The following is a 10,115-nucleotide window of genomic DNA, read 5'->3' as shown; positions in this document are numbered from 1 at the left end:
TCTGCTGCCAAAATTGGGCTATTTGAATGGTTAGAACATTAGGGTAGTAAACTACATAAAGCTTACAGCACCTGGTATTCCCAGGCGGTCTCCCATCCAAGTACTAACCAGGCCCGACCCTGCTTAGCTTCCGAGATCAGACGTGTTCGGGCGTTCTCAAGGTGGTATGGCCGTAAGCGAAATCTGCTGCCAAAATTGGGCTATTTGAATGGTTAGAACATTAGGGTAGTAAACTATATTAAGCTTACAGCACCTGGTATTCCCAGGCGGTCTCCCATCCAAGTACTAACCAGGCCCGACCCTGCTTAGCTTCCGAGATCAGACGAGTTCGGGCGTTCTCAAGGTGGTATGGCCGTAAGCGAAATCTGCTGCCAAAATTGGGCTATTTGAATGGTTAGAACATTAGGGTAGTAAACTACATAAAGCTTACAGCACCTGGTATTCCCAGGCGGTCTCCCATCCAAGTACTAACCAGGCCCGACCCTGCTTAGCTTCCGAGATCAGACGAGTTCGGGCGTTCTCAAGGTGGTATGGCCGTAAGCTAAATCTGCTGCCAAAATTGGGCTATTTGAATGGTTAGAACATTAGGGTAGTAAACTACATAAAGCTTACAGCACCTGGTATTCCCAGGCGGTCTCCCATCCAAGTACTAACCAGGCCCGACCCTGCTTAGCTTCCGAGATCAGACGAGTTCGGGCGTTCTCAAGGTGGTATGGCCGTAAGCGAAATCTGCTGCCAAAATTGGGCTATTTGAATGGTTAGAACATTACGGTAGTAAACTACATAAAGCTTACAGCACCTGGTATTCCCAGGCGGTCTCCCATCCAAGTACTAACCAGGCCCGACCCTGCTTAGCTTCCGAGATCAGACGTGTTCGGGCGTTCTCAAGGTGGTATGGCCGTAAGCGAAATCTGCTGCCAAAATTGGGCTATTTGAATGGTTAGAACATTAGGGTAGTAAACTACATAAAGCTTACAGCACCTGGTATTCCCAGGCGGTCTCCCATCCAAGTACTAACCAGGCCCGACCCTGCTTAGCTTCCGAGATCAGACGAGTTCGGGCGTTCTCAAGGTGGTATGGCCGTAAGCGAAATCTGCTGCCAAAATTGGGCTATTTGAAGAAGAAAAAAAAGAGACTCTTTCAGGCTTTCTGAAGAAACTGAGAGACTATTTCAGGAATTTTGAGGGGGAAAAAAGACAATTTAGGATTTTTGAAACATTTCATTGACTCTTTTTTTTTTTTTTTTAAACAATAAAGCTTACAGCACCTGGTATTCCCAGGCGGTCTCCCATCCAAGTACTAACCAGGCCCGACCCTGCTTAGCTTCCGAGATCAGACGAGTTCGGGCGTTTTCAAGGTGGTATGGCCGTAAGCGAAATCTGCTGCCAAAATTGGGCTATTTGAATGGTTAGAACATTAGGGTAGTAAACTACATAAAGCTTACAGCACCTGGTATTCCCAGGCGGTCTCCCATCCAAGTACTAACCAGGCCCGACCCTGCTTAGCTTCCGAGATAAGACGAGTTCGGGCGTTCTCAAGGTGGTATGGCCGTAAGCGAAATCTGCTGCCAAAATTGGGCTATTTGAATGGTTAGAACATTAGGGTAGTAAACTATATAAAGCTTACAGCACCTGGTATTCCCAGGCGGTCTCCCATCCAAGTACTAACCAGGCCCGACCCTGCTTAGCTTCCGAGATCAGACGAGTTCGGGCGTTCTCAAGGTGGTATGGCCGTAAGCGAAATCTGCTGCCAAAATTGGGCTATTTGAATGGTTAGAACATTAGGGTAGTAAACTACATAAAGCTTACAGCACCTGGTATTCCCAGGCGGTCTCCCATCCAAGTACTAACCAGGCCCGACCCTGCTTAGCTTCCGAGATCAGACGAGTTCGGGCGTTCTCAAGGTGGTATGGCCGTAAGCGAAATCTGCTGCCAAAATTGGGCTATTTGAATGGTTAGAACATTAGGGTAGTAAACTACATAAAGCTTACAGCACCTGGTATTCCCAGGCGGTCTCCCATCCAAGTACTAACCAGGCCCGACCCTGCTTAGCTTCCGAGATCAGACGTGTTCGGGCGTTCTCAAGGTGGTATGGCCGTAAGCGAAATCTGCTGCCAAAATTGGGCTATTTGAATGGTTAGAACATTAGGGTAGTAAACTACATAAAGCTTACAGCACCTGGTATTCCCAGGCGGTCTCCCATCCAAGTACTAACCAGGCCCGACCCTGCTTAGCTTCCGAGATCAGACGAGTTCGGGCGTTCTCAAGGTGGTATGGCCGTAAGCGAAATCTGCTGCCAAAATTGGGCTATTTGAATGGTTAGAACATTAGGGTAGTAAACTACATAAAGCTTACAGCACCTGGTATTCCCAGGCGGTCTCCCATCCAAGTACTAACCAGGCCCGACCCTGCTTAGCTTCCGAGATCAGACGAGTTCGGGCGTTCTCAAGGTGGTATGGCCGTAAGCGAAATCTGCTGCCAAAATTGGGCTATTTGAATGGTTAGAACATTACGGTAGTAAACTACATAAAGCTTACAGCACCTGGTATTCCCAGGCGGTCTCCCATCCAAGTACTAACCAGGCCCGACCCTGCTTAGCTTCCGAGATCAGACGTGTTCGGGCGTTCTCAAGGTGGTATGGCCGTAAGCGAAATCTGCTGCCAAAATTGGGCTATTTGAATGGTTAGAACATTAGGGTAGTAAACTACATAAAGCTTACAGCACCTGGTATTCCCAGGCGGTCTCCCATCCAAGTACTAACCAGGCCCGACCCTGCTTAGCTTCCGAGATCAGACGAGTTCGGGCGTTCTCAAGGTGGTATGGCCGTAAGCGAAATCTGCTGCCAAAATTGGGCTATTTGAAGAAGAAAAAAAAGAGACTCTTTCAGGCTTTCTGAAGAAACTGAGAGACTATTTCAGGAATTTTGAGGGGGAAAAAAGACAATTTAGGATTTTTGAAACATTTCATTGACTCTTTTTTTTTTTTTTTTTAAACAATAAAGCTTACAGCACCTGGTATTCCCAGGCGGTCTCCCATCCAAGTACTAACCAGGCCCGACCCTGCTTAGCTTCCGAGATCAGACGAGTTCGGGCGTTTTCAATGTGGTATGGCCGTAAGCGAAATCTGCTGCCAAAATTGGGCTATTTGAATGGTTAGAACATTAGGGTAGTAAACTACATAAAGCTTACAGCACCTGGTATTCCCAGGCGGTCTCCCATCCAAGTACTAACCAGGCCCGACCCTGCTTAGCTTCCGAGATCAGACGAGTTCGGGCGTTCTCAAGGTGGTATGGCCGTAAGCGAAATCTGCTGCCAAAATTGGGCTATTTGAATGGTTAGAACATTAGGGTAGTAAACTATATAAAGCTTACAGCACCTGGTATTCCCAGGCGGTCTCCCATCCAAGTACTAACCAGGCCCGACCCTGCTTAGCTTCCGAGATCAGACGAGTTCGGGCGTTCTCAAGGTGGTATGGCCGTAAGCGAAATCTGCTGCCAAAATTGGGCTATTTGAATGGTTAGAACATTAGGGTAGTAAACTACATAAAGCTTACAGCACCTGGTATTCCCAGGCGGTCTCCCATCCAAGTACTAACCAGGCCCGACCCTGCTTAGCTTCCGAGATCAGACGAGTTCGGGCGTTCTCAAGGTGGTATGGCCGTAAGCGAAATCTGCTGCCAAAATTGGGCTATTTGAATGGTTAGAACATTAAGGTAGTAAACTACATAAAGCTTACAGCACCTGGTATTCCCAGGCGGTCTCCCATCCAAGTACTAACCAGGCCCGACCCTGCTTAGCTTCCGAGATCAGACGAGTTCGGGCGTTTTCAAGGTGGTATGGCCGTAAGCGAAATCTGCTGCCAAAATTGGGCTATTTGAATGGTTAGAACATTAGGGTAGTAAACTACATAAAGCTTACAGCACCTGGTATTCCCAGGCGGTCTCCCATCCAAGTACTAACCAGGCCCGACCCAGCTTAGCTTCCGAGATAAGACGAGTTCGGGCGTTTTCAAGGTGGTATGGCCGTAAGCGAAATCTGCTGCCAAAATTGGGCTATTTGAATGGTTAGAACATTAGGGTAGTAAACTACATAAAGCTTACAGCACCTGGTATTCCCAGGCGGTCTCCCATCCAAGTACTAACCAGGCCCGACCCTGCTTAGCTTCCGAGATCAGACGAGTTCGGGCGTTCTCAAGGTGGTATGGCCGTAAGCGAAATCTGCTGCCAAAATTGGGCTATTTGAATGGTTAGAACATTAGGGTAGTAAACTACATAAAGCTTACAGCACCTGGTATTCCCAGGCGGTCTCCCATCCAAGTACTAACCAGGCCCTACCCTGCTTAGCTTCCGAGATCAGACGAGTTCGGGCGTTCTCAAGGTGGTATGGCCGTAAGCGAAATCTGCTGCCAAAATTGGGCTATTTGAATGGTTAGAACATTAGGGTAGTAAACTACATAAAGCTTACAGCACCTGGTATTCCCAGGCGGTCTCCCATCCAAGTACTAACCAGGCCCGACCCTGCTTAGCTTCCGAGATCAGACGAGTTCGGGCGTTCTCAAGGTGGTATGGCCGTAAGCGAAATCTGCTGCCAAAATTGGGCTATTTGAATGGTTAGAACATTAGGGTAGTAAACTACATAAAGCTTACAGCACCTGGTATTCCCAGGCGGTCTCCCATCCAAGTACTAACCAGGCCCGACCCTGCTTAGCTTCCGAGATCAGACGAGTTCGGGCGTTCTCAAGGTGGTATGGCCGTAAGCGAAATCTGCTGCCAAAATTGGGCTATTTGAATGGTTAGAACATTAGGGTAGTAAACTACATAAAGCTTACAGCACCTGGTATTCCCAGGCGGTCTCCCATCCAAGTACTAACCAGGCCCGACCCTGCTTAGCTTCCGAGATCAGACGAGTTCGGGCGTTCTCAAGGTGGTATGGCCGTAAGCGAAATCTGCTGCCAAAATTGGGCTATTTGAATGGTTAGAACATTAGGGTAGTAAACTACATAAAGCTTACAGCACCTGGTATTCCCAGGCGGTCTCCCATCCAAGTACTAACCAGGCCCGACCCTGCTTAGCTTCCGAGATCAGACGAGTTCGGGCGTTCTCAAGGTGGTATGGCCGTAAGCGAAATCTGCTGCCAAAATTGGGCTATTTGAATGGTTAGAACATTAGGGTAGTAAACTACATAAAGCTTACAGCACCTGGTATTCCCAGGCGGTCTCCCATCCAAGTACTAACCAGGCCCGACCCTGCTTAGCTTCCGAGATCAGACGTGTTCGGGCGTTCTCAAGGTGGTATGGCCGTAAGCGAAATCTGCTGCCAAAATTGGGCTATTTGAATGGTTAGAACATTAGGGTAGTAAACTACATAAAGCTTACAGCACCTGGTATTCCCAGGAGGTCTCCCATCCAAGTACTAACCAGGCCCGACCCTGCTTAGCTTCCGAGATCAGACGAGTTCGGGCGTTCTCAAGGTGGTATGGCCGTAAGCTAAATCTGCTGCCAAAATTGGGCTATTTGAATGGTTAGAACATTAGGGTAGTAAACTATATAAAGCTTACAGCACCTGGTATTCCCAGGCGGTCTCCCATCCAAGTACTAACCAGCCCGACCCTGCTTAGCTTCCGAGATCAGACGAGTTCGGGCGTTCTCAAGGTGGTATGGCCGTAAGCGAAATCTGCTGCCAAAATTGGGCTATTTGAATGGTTAGAACATTAGGGTAGTAAACTACATAAAGCTTACAGCACCTGGTATTCCCAGGCGGTCTCCCATCCAAGTACTAACCAGGCCCGACCCTGCTTAGCTTCCGAGATCAGACGTGTTCGGGCGTTCTCAAGGTGGTATGGCCGTAAGCGAAATCTGCTGCCAAAATTGGGCTATTTGAATGGTTAGAACATTAGGGTAGTAAACTACATAAAGCTTACAGCACCTGGTATTCCCAGGCGGTCTCCCATCCAAGTACTAACCAGGCCCGACCCTGCTTAGCTTCCGAGATCAGACGAGTTCGGGCGTTCTCAAGGTGGTATGGCCGTAAGCGAAATCTGCTGCCAAAATTGGGCTATTTGAATGGTTAGAACATTAGGGTAGTAAACTACATAAAGCTTACAGCACCTGGTATTCCCAGGCGGTCTCCCATCCAAGTACTAACCAGGCCCGACCCTGCTTAGCTTCCGAGATCAGACGAGTTCGGGCGTTCTCAAGGTGGTATGGCCGTAAGCGAAATCTGCTGCCAAAATTGGGCTATTTGAAGAAGAAAAAAAAGAGACTCTTTCAGGCTTTCTGAAGAAACTGAGAGACTATTTCAGGAATTTTGAGGGGGAAAAAAGACAATTTAGGATTTTTGAAACATTTCATTGACTCTTTTTTTTTTTTTTTTTAAACAATAAAGCTTACAGCACCTGGTATTCCCAGGCGGTCTCCCATCCAAGTACTAACCAGGCCCGACCCTGCTTAGCTTCCGAGATCAGACGAGTTCGGGCGTTTTCAAGGTGGTATGGCCGTAAGCGAAATCTGCTGCCAAAATTGGGCTATTTGAATGGTTAGAACATTAGGGTAGTAAACTACATAAAGCTTACAGCACCTGGTATTCCCAGGCGGTCTCCCATCCAAGTACTAACCAGGCCCGACCCTGCTTAGCTTCCGAGATAAGACGAGTTCGGGCGTTCTCAAGGTGGTATGGCCGTAAGCGAAATCTGCTGCCAAAATTGGGCTATTTGAATGGTTAGAACATTAGGGTAGTAAACTATATAAAGCTTACAGCACCTGGTATTCCCAGGCGGTCTCCCATCCAAGTACTAACCAGGCCCGACCCTGCTTAGCTTCCGAGATCAGACGAGTTCGGGCGTTCTCAAGGTGGTATGGCCGTAAGCGAAATCTGCTGCCAAAATTGGGCTATTTGAATGGTTAGAACATTAGGGTAGTAAACTACATAAAGCTTACAGCACCTGGTATTCCCAGGCGGTCTCCCATCCAAGTACTAACCAGGCCCGACCCTGCTTAGCTTCCGAGATCAGACGAGTTCGGGCGTTCTCAAGGTGGTATGGCCGTAAGCGAAATCTGCTGCCAAAATTGGGCTATTTGAATGGTTAGAACATTAGGGTAGTAAACTATATTAAGCTTACAGCACCTGGTATTCCCAGGCGGTCTCCCATCCAAGTACTAACCAGGCCCGACCCTGCTTAGCTTCCGAGATCAGACGAGTTCGGGCGTTCTCAAGGTGGTATGGCCGTAAGCGAAATCTGCTGCCAAAATTGGGCTATTTGAATGGTTAGAACATTAGGGTAGTAAACTACATAAAGCTTACAGCACCTGGTATTCCCAGGCGGTCTCCCATCCAAGTACTAACCAGGCCCGACCCTGCTTAGCTTCCGAGATCAGACGAGTTCGGGCGTTCTCAAGGTGGTATGGCCGTAAGCGAAATCTGCTGCCAAAATTGGGCTATTTGAATGGTTAGAACATTAGGGTAGTAAACTACATAAAGCTTACAGCACCTGGTATTCCCAGGCGGTCTCCCATCCAAGTACTAACCAGGCCCGACCCTGCTTAGCTTCCGAGATCAGACGAGTTCGGGCGTTCTCAAGGTGGTATGGCCGTAAGCGAAATCTGCTGCCAAAATTGGGCTATTTGAATGGTTAGAACATTAGGGTAGTAAACTACATAAAGCTTACAGCACCTGGTATTCCCAGGCGGTCTCCCATCCAAGTACTAACCAGGCCCGACCCTGCTTAGCTTCCGAGATCAGACGTGTTCGGGCGTTCTCAAGGTGGTATGGCCGTAAGCGAAATCTGCTGCCAAAATTGGGCTATTTGAATGGTTAGAACATTAGGGTAGTAAACTACATAAAGCTTACAGCACCTGGTATTCCCAGGCGGTCTCCCATCCAAGTACTAACCAGGCCCGACCCTGCTTAGCTTCCGAGATCAGACGAGTTCGGGCGTTCTCAAGGTGGTATGGCCGTAAGCGAAATCTGCTGCCAAAATTGGGCTATTTGAAGAAGAAAAAAAAGAGACTCTTTCAGGCTTTCTGAAGAAACTGAGAGACTATTTCAGGAATTTTGAGGGGGAAAAAAGACAATTTAGGATTTTTGAAAAATTTCATTGACTCTTTTTTTTTTTTTTTTTAAACAATAAAGCTTCCAGCACCTGGTATTCCCAGGCGGTCTCCCATCCAAGTACTAACCAGGCCCGACCCTGCTTAGCTTCCGAGATCAGACGAGTTCGGGCGTTTTCAATGTGGTATGGCCGTAAGCGAAATCTGCTGCCAAAATTGGGCTATTTGAATGGTTAGAACATTAGGGTAGTAAACTACATAAAGCTTACAGCACCTGGTATTCCCAGGCGGTCTCCCATCCAAGTACTAACCAGGCCCGACCCTGCTTAGCTTCCGAGATCAGACGAGTTCGGGCGTTCTCAAGGTGGTATGGCCGTAAGCGAAATCTGCTGCCAAAATTGGGCTATTTGAATGGTTAGAACATTAGGGTAGTAAACTATATAAAGCTTACAGCACCTGGTATTCCCAGGCGGTCTCCCATCCAAGTACTAACCAGGCCCGACCCTGCTTAGCTTCCGAGATCAGACGAGTTCGGGCGTTCTCAAGGTGGTATGGCCGTAAGCGAAATCTGCTGCCAAAATTGGGCTATTTGAATGGTTAGAACATTAGGGTAGTAAACTACATAAAGCTTACAGCACCTGGTATTCCCAGGCGGTCTCCCATCCAAGTACTAACCAGGCCCGACCCTGCTTAGCTTCCGAGATCAGACGAGTTCGGGCGTTCTCAAGGTGGTATGGCCGTAAGCGAAATCTGCTGCCAAAATTGGGCTATTTGAATGGTTAGAACATTAAGGTAGTAAACTACATAAAGCTTACAGCACCTGGTATTCCCAGGCGGTCTCCCATCCAAGTACTAACCAGGCCCGACCCTGCTTAGCTTCCGAGATCAGACGAGTTCGGGCGTTTTCAAGGTGGTATGGCCGTAAGCGAAATCTGCTGTCAAAATTGGGCTATTTGAATGGTTAGAACATTAGGGTAGTAAACTACATAAAGCTTACAGCACCTGGTATTCCCAGGCGGTCTCCCATCCAAGTACTAACCAGGCCCGACCCAGCTTAGCTTCCGAGATCAGACGAGTTCGGGCGTTTTCAAGGTGGTATGGCCGTAAGCGAAATCTGCTGCCAAAATTGGGCTATTTGAATGGTTAGAACATTAGGGTAGTAAACTACATAAAGCTTATAGCACCTGGTATTCCCAGGCGGTCTCCCATCCAAGTACTAACCAGGCCCGACCCTGCTTAGCTTCCGAGATCAGACGAGTTCGGGCGTTCTCAAGGTGGTATGGCCGTAAGCGAAATCTGCTGCCAAAATTGGGCTATTTGAATGGTTAGAACATTAGGGTAGTAAACTACATAAAGCTTACAGCACCTGGTATTCCCAGGCGGTCTCCCATCCAAGTACTAACCAGGCCCGACCCTGCTTAGCTTCCGAGATCAGACGAGTTCGGGCGTTCTCAAGGTGGTATGGCCGTAAGCGAAATCTGCTGCCAAAATTGGGCTATTTGAATGGTTAGAACATTAGGGTAGTAAACTACATAAAGCTTACAGCACCTGGTATTCCCAGGCGGTCTCCCAGCTAAAAAGTAATAACAAGGCCCGACCCTGCTTAGCTTCCGAGATCAGACGAGTTCGGGCGTTCTCAAGGTGGTATGGCCGTAAGCGAAATCTGCTGCCAAAATTGGGCTATTTGAATGGTTAGAACATTAGGGTAGTAAACTACATAAAGCTTACAGCACCTGGTATTCCCAGGCGGTCTCCCATCCAAGTACTAACCAGGCCCGACCCTGCTTAGCTTCCGAGATCAGACGAGTTCGGGCGTTCTCAAGGTGGTATGGCCGTAAGCGAAATCTGCTGCCAAAATTGGGCTATTTGAATGGTTAGAACATTAGGGTAGTAAACTACATAAAGCTTACAGCACCTGGTATTCCCAGGCGGTCTCCCATCCAAGTACTAACCAGGCCCGACCCTGCTTAGCTTCCGAGATCAGACGAGTTCGGGCGTTCTCAAGGTGGTATGGCCGTAAGCGAAATCTCCTGCCAAAATTGGGCTATTTGAATGGTTAGAACATTAGGGTAGT

The 10,115-nt window shown here is 48.1% G+C and overlaps 52 non-coding genes and 1 pseudogene across 52 annotated transcripts; all 53 read right to left on the bottom strand.

The window, feature by feature from the left end:
* Nucleotides 1-59: 59 nt before the first annotated feature.
* Nucleotides 60-178, bottom strand: LOC148982247 (5S ribosomal RNA). The gene has a single exon (XR_016160443.1). It is a non-coding gene; the product is annotated as a 5S ribosomal RNA (ribosomal RNA).
* Nucleotides 179-241: 63 nt separating this feature from the next.
* On the bottom strand, nucleotides 242-360 carry LOC148982246 (5S ribosomal RNA). Its single transcript, XR_016157019.1, has one exon. It is a non-coding gene; the product is annotated as a 5S ribosomal RNA (ribosomal RNA).
* A 63-nt stretch (nucleotides 361-423) lies between these two features.
* Nucleotides 424-542, bottom strand: LOC148982245 (5S ribosomal RNA). Its single transcript, XR_016157008.1, has one exon. It is a non-coding gene; the product is annotated as a 5S ribosomal RNA (ribosomal RNA).
* Nucleotides 543-605: 63 nt separating this feature from the next.
* LOC148982244 (5S ribosomal RNA) lies at nucleotides 606-724 on the bottom strand. Its single transcript, XR_016156996.1, has one exon. It is a non-coding gene; the product is annotated as a 5S ribosomal RNA (ribosomal RNA).
* Nucleotides 725-787: 63 nt separating this feature from the next.
* On the bottom strand, nucleotides 788-906 carry LOC148982243 (5S ribosomal RNA). Its single transcript, XR_016160442.1, has one exon. It is a non-coding gene; the product is annotated as a 5S ribosomal RNA (ribosomal RNA).
* A 63-nt stretch (nucleotides 907-969) lies between these two features.
* LOC148982242 (5S ribosomal RNA) lies at nucleotides 970-1,088 on the bottom strand. Its single transcript, XR_016156985.1, has one exon. It is a non-coding gene; the product is annotated as a 5S ribosomal RNA (ribosomal RNA).
* A 167-nt stretch (nucleotides 1,089-1,255) lies between these two features.
* On the bottom strand, nucleotides 1,256-1,374 carry LOC148982241 (5S ribosomal RNA). The gene has a single exon (XR_016165557.1). It is a non-coding gene; the product is annotated as a 5S ribosomal RNA (ribosomal RNA).
* A 63-nt stretch (nucleotides 1,375-1,437) lies between these two features.
* LOC148982240 (5S ribosomal RNA) lies at nucleotides 1,438-1,556 on the bottom strand. Its single transcript, XR_016163718.1, has one exon. It is a non-coding gene; the product is annotated as a 5S ribosomal RNA (ribosomal RNA).
* A 63-nt stretch (nucleotides 1,557-1,619) lies between these two features.
* LOC148982239 (5S ribosomal RNA) lies at nucleotides 1,620-1,738 on the bottom strand. Its single transcript, XR_016156973.1, has one exon. It is a non-coding gene; the product is annotated as a 5S ribosomal RNA (ribosomal RNA).
* A 63-nt stretch (nucleotides 1,739-1,801) lies between these two features.
* On the bottom strand, nucleotides 1,802-1,920 carry LOC148982238 (5S ribosomal RNA). Its single transcript, XR_016156962.1, has one exon. It is a non-coding gene; the product is annotated as a 5S ribosomal RNA (ribosomal RNA).
* Nucleotides 1,921-1,983: 63 nt separating this feature from the next.
* Nucleotides 1,984-2,102, bottom strand: LOC148982237 (5S ribosomal RNA). Its single transcript, XR_016160441.1, has one exon. It is a non-coding gene; the product is annotated as a 5S ribosomal RNA (ribosomal RNA).
* Nucleotides 2,103-2,165: 63 nt separating this feature from the next.
* On the bottom strand, nucleotides 2,166-2,284 carry LOC148982236 (5S ribosomal RNA). The gene has a single exon (XR_016156951.1). It is a non-coding gene; the product is annotated as a 5S ribosomal RNA (ribosomal RNA).
* A 63-nt stretch (nucleotides 2,285-2,347) lies between these two features.
* Nucleotides 2,348-2,466, bottom strand: LOC148982235 (5S ribosomal RNA). The gene has a single exon (XR_016156940.1). It is a non-coding gene; the product is annotated as a 5S ribosomal RNA (ribosomal RNA).
* A 63-nt stretch (nucleotides 2,467-2,529) lies between these two features.
* LOC148982234 (5S ribosomal RNA) lies at nucleotides 2,530-2,648 on the bottom strand. The gene has a single exon (XR_016160440.1). It is a non-coding gene; the product is annotated as a 5S ribosomal RNA (ribosomal RNA).
* Nucleotides 2,649-2,711: 63 nt separating this feature from the next.
* LOC148982233 (5S ribosomal RNA) lies at nucleotides 2,712-2,830 on the bottom strand. The gene has a single exon (XR_016156929.1). It is a non-coding gene; the product is annotated as a 5S ribosomal RNA (ribosomal RNA).
* Nucleotides 2,831-2,998: 168 nt separating this feature from the next.
* Nucleotides 2,999-3,117, bottom strand: LOC148982232 (5S ribosomal RNA). The gene has a single exon (XR_016161193.1). It is a non-coding gene; the product is annotated as a 5S ribosomal RNA (ribosomal RNA).
* Nucleotides 3,118-3,180: 63 nt separating this feature from the next.
* On the bottom strand, nucleotides 3,181-3,299 carry LOC148982231 (5S ribosomal RNA). Its single transcript, XR_016156918.1, has one exon. It is a non-coding gene; the product is annotated as a 5S ribosomal RNA (ribosomal RNA).
* A 63-nt stretch (nucleotides 3,300-3,362) lies between these two features.
* Nucleotides 3,363-3,481, bottom strand: LOC148982230 (5S ribosomal RNA). The gene has a single exon (XR_016156907.1). It is a non-coding gene; the product is annotated as a 5S ribosomal RNA (ribosomal RNA).
* A 63-nt stretch (nucleotides 3,482-3,544) lies between these two features.
* LOC148982229 (5S ribosomal RNA) lies at nucleotides 3,545-3,663 on the bottom strand. The gene has a single exon (XR_016156896.1). It is a non-coding gene; the product is annotated as a 5S ribosomal RNA (ribosomal RNA).
* Nucleotides 3,664-3,726: 63 nt separating this feature from the next.
* LOC148982228 (5S ribosomal RNA) lies at nucleotides 3,727-3,845 on the bottom strand. Its single transcript, XR_016165546.1, has one exon. It is a non-coding gene; the product is annotated as a 5S ribosomal RNA (ribosomal RNA).
* Nucleotides 3,846-3,908: 63 nt separating this feature from the next.
* Nucleotides 3,909-4,027, bottom strand: LOC148982227 (5S ribosomal RNA). Its single transcript, XR_016163953.1, has one exon. It is a non-coding gene; the product is annotated as a 5S ribosomal RNA (ribosomal RNA).
* A 63-nt stretch (nucleotides 4,028-4,090) lies between these two features.
* LOC148982226 (5S ribosomal RNA) lies at nucleotides 4,091-4,209 on the bottom strand. Its single transcript, XR_016156885.1, has one exon. It is a non-coding gene; the product is annotated as a 5S ribosomal RNA (ribosomal RNA).
* A 63-nt stretch (nucleotides 4,210-4,272) lies between these two features.
* LOC148982225 (5S ribosomal RNA) lies at nucleotides 4,273-4,391 on the bottom strand. The gene has a single exon (XR_016166692.1). It is a non-coding gene; the product is annotated as a 5S ribosomal RNA (ribosomal RNA).
* A 63-nt stretch (nucleotides 4,392-4,454) lies between these two features.
* Nucleotides 4,455-4,573, bottom strand: LOC148982224 (5S ribosomal RNA). Its single transcript, XR_016156874.1, has one exon. It is a non-coding gene; the product is annotated as a 5S ribosomal RNA (ribosomal RNA).
* Nucleotides 4,574-4,636: 63 nt separating this feature from the next.
* Nucleotides 4,637-4,755, bottom strand: LOC148982223 (5S ribosomal RNA). The gene has a single exon (XR_016156862.1). It is a non-coding gene; the product is annotated as a 5S ribosomal RNA (ribosomal RNA).
* A 63-nt stretch (nucleotides 4,756-4,818) lies between these two features.
* On the bottom strand, nucleotides 4,819-4,937 carry LOC148982222 (5S ribosomal RNA). The gene has a single exon (XR_016156851.1). It is a non-coding gene; the product is annotated as a 5S ribosomal RNA (ribosomal RNA).
* Nucleotides 4,938-5,000: 63 nt separating this feature from the next.
* LOC148982221 (5S ribosomal RNA) lies at nucleotides 5,001-5,119 on the bottom strand. The gene has a single exon (XR_016156840.1). It is a non-coding gene; the product is annotated as a 5S ribosomal RNA (ribosomal RNA).
* A 63-nt stretch (nucleotides 5,120-5,182) lies between these two features.
* On the bottom strand, nucleotides 5,183-5,301 carry LOC148982220 (5S ribosomal RNA). The gene has a single exon (XR_016160439.1). It is a non-coding gene; the product is annotated as a 5S ribosomal RNA (ribosomal RNA).
* Nucleotides 5,302-5,364: 63 nt separating this feature from the next.
* LOC148982219 (5S ribosomal RNA) lies at nucleotides 5,365-5,483 on the bottom strand. Its single transcript, XR_016167533.1, has one exon. It is a non-coding gene; the product is annotated as a 5S ribosomal RNA (ribosomal RNA).
* A 63-nt stretch (nucleotides 5,484-5,546) lies between these two features.
* LOC148982218 (5S ribosomal RNA) lies at nucleotides 5,547-5,664 on the bottom strand. The gene has a single exon (XR_016163847.1). It is a non-coding gene; the product is annotated as a 5S ribosomal RNA (ribosomal RNA).
* A 63-nt stretch (nucleotides 5,665-5,727) lies between these two features.
* On the bottom strand, nucleotides 5,728-5,846 carry LOC148982217 (5S ribosomal RNA). The gene has a single exon (XR_016160438.1). It is a non-coding gene; the product is annotated as a 5S ribosomal RNA (ribosomal RNA).
* Nucleotides 5,847-5,909: 63 nt separating this feature from the next.
* LOC148982216 (5S ribosomal RNA) lies at nucleotides 5,910-6,028 on the bottom strand. The gene has a single exon (XR_016156829.1). It is a non-coding gene; the product is annotated as a 5S ribosomal RNA (ribosomal RNA).
* A 63-nt stretch (nucleotides 6,029-6,091) lies between these two features.
* Nucleotides 6,092-6,210, bottom strand: LOC148982215 (5S ribosomal RNA). Its single transcript, XR_016156817.1, has one exon. It is a non-coding gene; the product is annotated as a 5S ribosomal RNA (ribosomal RNA).
* A 168-nt stretch (nucleotides 6,211-6,378) lies between these two features.
* On the bottom strand, nucleotides 6,379-6,497 carry LOC148982214 (5S ribosomal RNA). Its single transcript, XR_016165534.1, has one exon. It is a non-coding gene; the product is annotated as a 5S ribosomal RNA (ribosomal RNA).
* Nucleotides 6,498-6,560: 63 nt separating this feature from the next.
* Nucleotides 6,561-6,679, bottom strand: LOC148982213 (5S ribosomal RNA). Its single transcript, XR_016163717.1, has one exon. It is a non-coding gene; the product is annotated as a 5S ribosomal RNA (ribosomal RNA).
* A 63-nt stretch (nucleotides 6,680-6,742) lies between these two features.
* LOC148982212 (5S ribosomal RNA) lies at nucleotides 6,743-6,861 on the bottom strand. Its single transcript, XR_016156806.1, has one exon. It is a non-coding gene; the product is annotated as a 5S ribosomal RNA (ribosomal RNA).
* Nucleotides 6,862-6,924: 63 nt separating this feature from the next.
* On the bottom strand, nucleotides 6,925-7,043 carry LOC148982211 (5S ribosomal RNA). Its single transcript, XR_016156794.1, has one exon. It is a non-coding gene; the product is annotated as a 5S ribosomal RNA (ribosomal RNA).
* Nucleotides 7,044-7,106: 63 nt separating this feature from the next.
* Nucleotides 7,107-7,225, bottom strand: LOC148982210 (5S ribosomal RNA). The gene has a single exon (XR_016156783.1). It is a non-coding gene; the product is annotated as a 5S ribosomal RNA (ribosomal RNA).
* Nucleotides 7,226-7,288: 63 nt separating this feature from the next.
* On the bottom strand, nucleotides 7,289-7,407 carry LOC148982209 (5S ribosomal RNA). The gene has a single exon (XR_016156772.1). It is a non-coding gene; the product is annotated as a 5S ribosomal RNA (ribosomal RNA).
* A 63-nt stretch (nucleotides 7,408-7,470) lies between these two features.
* On the bottom strand, nucleotides 7,471-7,589 carry LOC148982208 (5S ribosomal RNA). Its single transcript, XR_016156761.1, has one exon. It is a non-coding gene; the product is annotated as a 5S ribosomal RNA (ribosomal RNA).
* A 63-nt stretch (nucleotides 7,590-7,652) lies between these two features.
* LOC148982207 (5S ribosomal RNA) lies at nucleotides 7,653-7,771 on the bottom strand. The gene has a single exon (XR_016160437.1). It is a non-coding gene; the product is annotated as a 5S ribosomal RNA (ribosomal RNA).
* Nucleotides 7,772-7,834: 63 nt separating this feature from the next.
* LOC148982206 (5S ribosomal RNA) lies at nucleotides 7,835-7,953 on the bottom strand. Its single transcript, XR_016156749.1, has one exon. It is a non-coding gene; the product is annotated as a 5S ribosomal RNA (ribosomal RNA).
* A 168-nt stretch (nucleotides 7,954-8,121) lies between these two features.
* Nucleotides 8,122-8,240, bottom strand: LOC148982205 (5S ribosomal RNA). The gene has a single exon (XR_016163622.1). It is a non-coding gene; the product is annotated as a 5S ribosomal RNA (ribosomal RNA).
* Nucleotides 8,241-8,303: 63 nt separating this feature from the next.
* Nucleotides 8,304-8,422, bottom strand: LOC148982204 (5S ribosomal RNA). Its single transcript, XR_016156738.1, has one exon. It is a non-coding gene; the product is annotated as a 5S ribosomal RNA (ribosomal RNA).
* A 63-nt stretch (nucleotides 8,423-8,485) lies between these two features.
* Nucleotides 8,486-8,604, bottom strand: LOC148982203 (5S ribosomal RNA). Its single transcript, XR_016156727.1, has one exon. It is a non-coding gene; the product is annotated as a 5S ribosomal RNA (ribosomal RNA).
* A 63-nt stretch (nucleotides 8,605-8,667) lies between these two features.
* On the bottom strand, nucleotides 8,668-8,786 carry LOC148982202 (5S ribosomal RNA). Its single transcript, XR_016156715.1, has one exon. It is a non-coding gene; the product is annotated as a 5S ribosomal RNA (ribosomal RNA).
* Nucleotides 8,787-8,849: 63 nt separating this feature from the next.
* On the bottom strand, nucleotides 8,850-8,968 carry LOC148982201 (5S ribosomal RNA). Its single transcript, XR_016165523.1, has one exon. It is a non-coding gene; the product is annotated as a 5S ribosomal RNA (ribosomal RNA).
* A 63-nt stretch (nucleotides 8,969-9,031) lies between these two features.
* On the bottom strand, nucleotides 9,032-9,150 carry LOC148982200 (5S ribosomal RNA). Its single transcript, XR_016160321.1, has one exon. It is a non-coding gene; the product is annotated as a 5S ribosomal RNA (ribosomal RNA).
* A 63-nt stretch (nucleotides 9,151-9,213) lies between these two features.
* Nucleotides 9,214-9,332, bottom strand: LOC148982199 (5S ribosomal RNA). The gene has a single exon (XR_016163065.1). It is a non-coding gene; the product is annotated as a 5S ribosomal RNA (ribosomal RNA).
* A 63-nt stretch (nucleotides 9,333-9,395) lies between these two features.
* Nucleotides 9,396-9,514, bottom strand: LOC148982198 (5S ribosomal RNA). The gene has a single exon (XR_016156703.1). It is a non-coding gene; the product is annotated as a 5S ribosomal RNA (ribosomal RNA).
* Nucleotides 9,515-9,577: 63 nt separating this feature from the next.
* On the bottom strand, nucleotides 9,578-9,699 carry LOC148982197 (5S ribosomal RNA; annotated as a pseudogene).
* A 63-nt stretch (nucleotides 9,700-9,762) lies between these two features.
* On the bottom strand, nucleotides 9,763-9,881 carry LOC148982196 (5S ribosomal RNA). The gene has a single exon (XR_016156692.1). It is a non-coding gene; the product is annotated as a 5S ribosomal RNA (ribosomal RNA).
* Nucleotides 9,882-9,944: 63 nt separating this feature from the next.
* Nucleotides 9,945-10,063, bottom strand: LOC148982195 (5S ribosomal RNA). The gene has a single exon (XR_016156681.1). It is a non-coding gene; the product is annotated as a 5S ribosomal RNA (ribosomal RNA).
* Nucleotides 10,064-10,115: the final 52 nt, after the last annotated feature.

This window comes from Pimephales promelas, chromosome 3 (assembly GCF_988280905.1).
Source record: "Pimephales promelas chromosome 3, fPimPro1.hap1.1, whole genome shotgun sequence".
NCBI lineage: Eukaryota > Metazoa > Chordata > Actinopteri > Cypriniformes > Leuciscidae > Pimephales > Pimephales promelas.
Note: the sequence above shows the minus strand (reverse complement) of the source record. Positions and strands in the feature narration are given on the sequence as shown.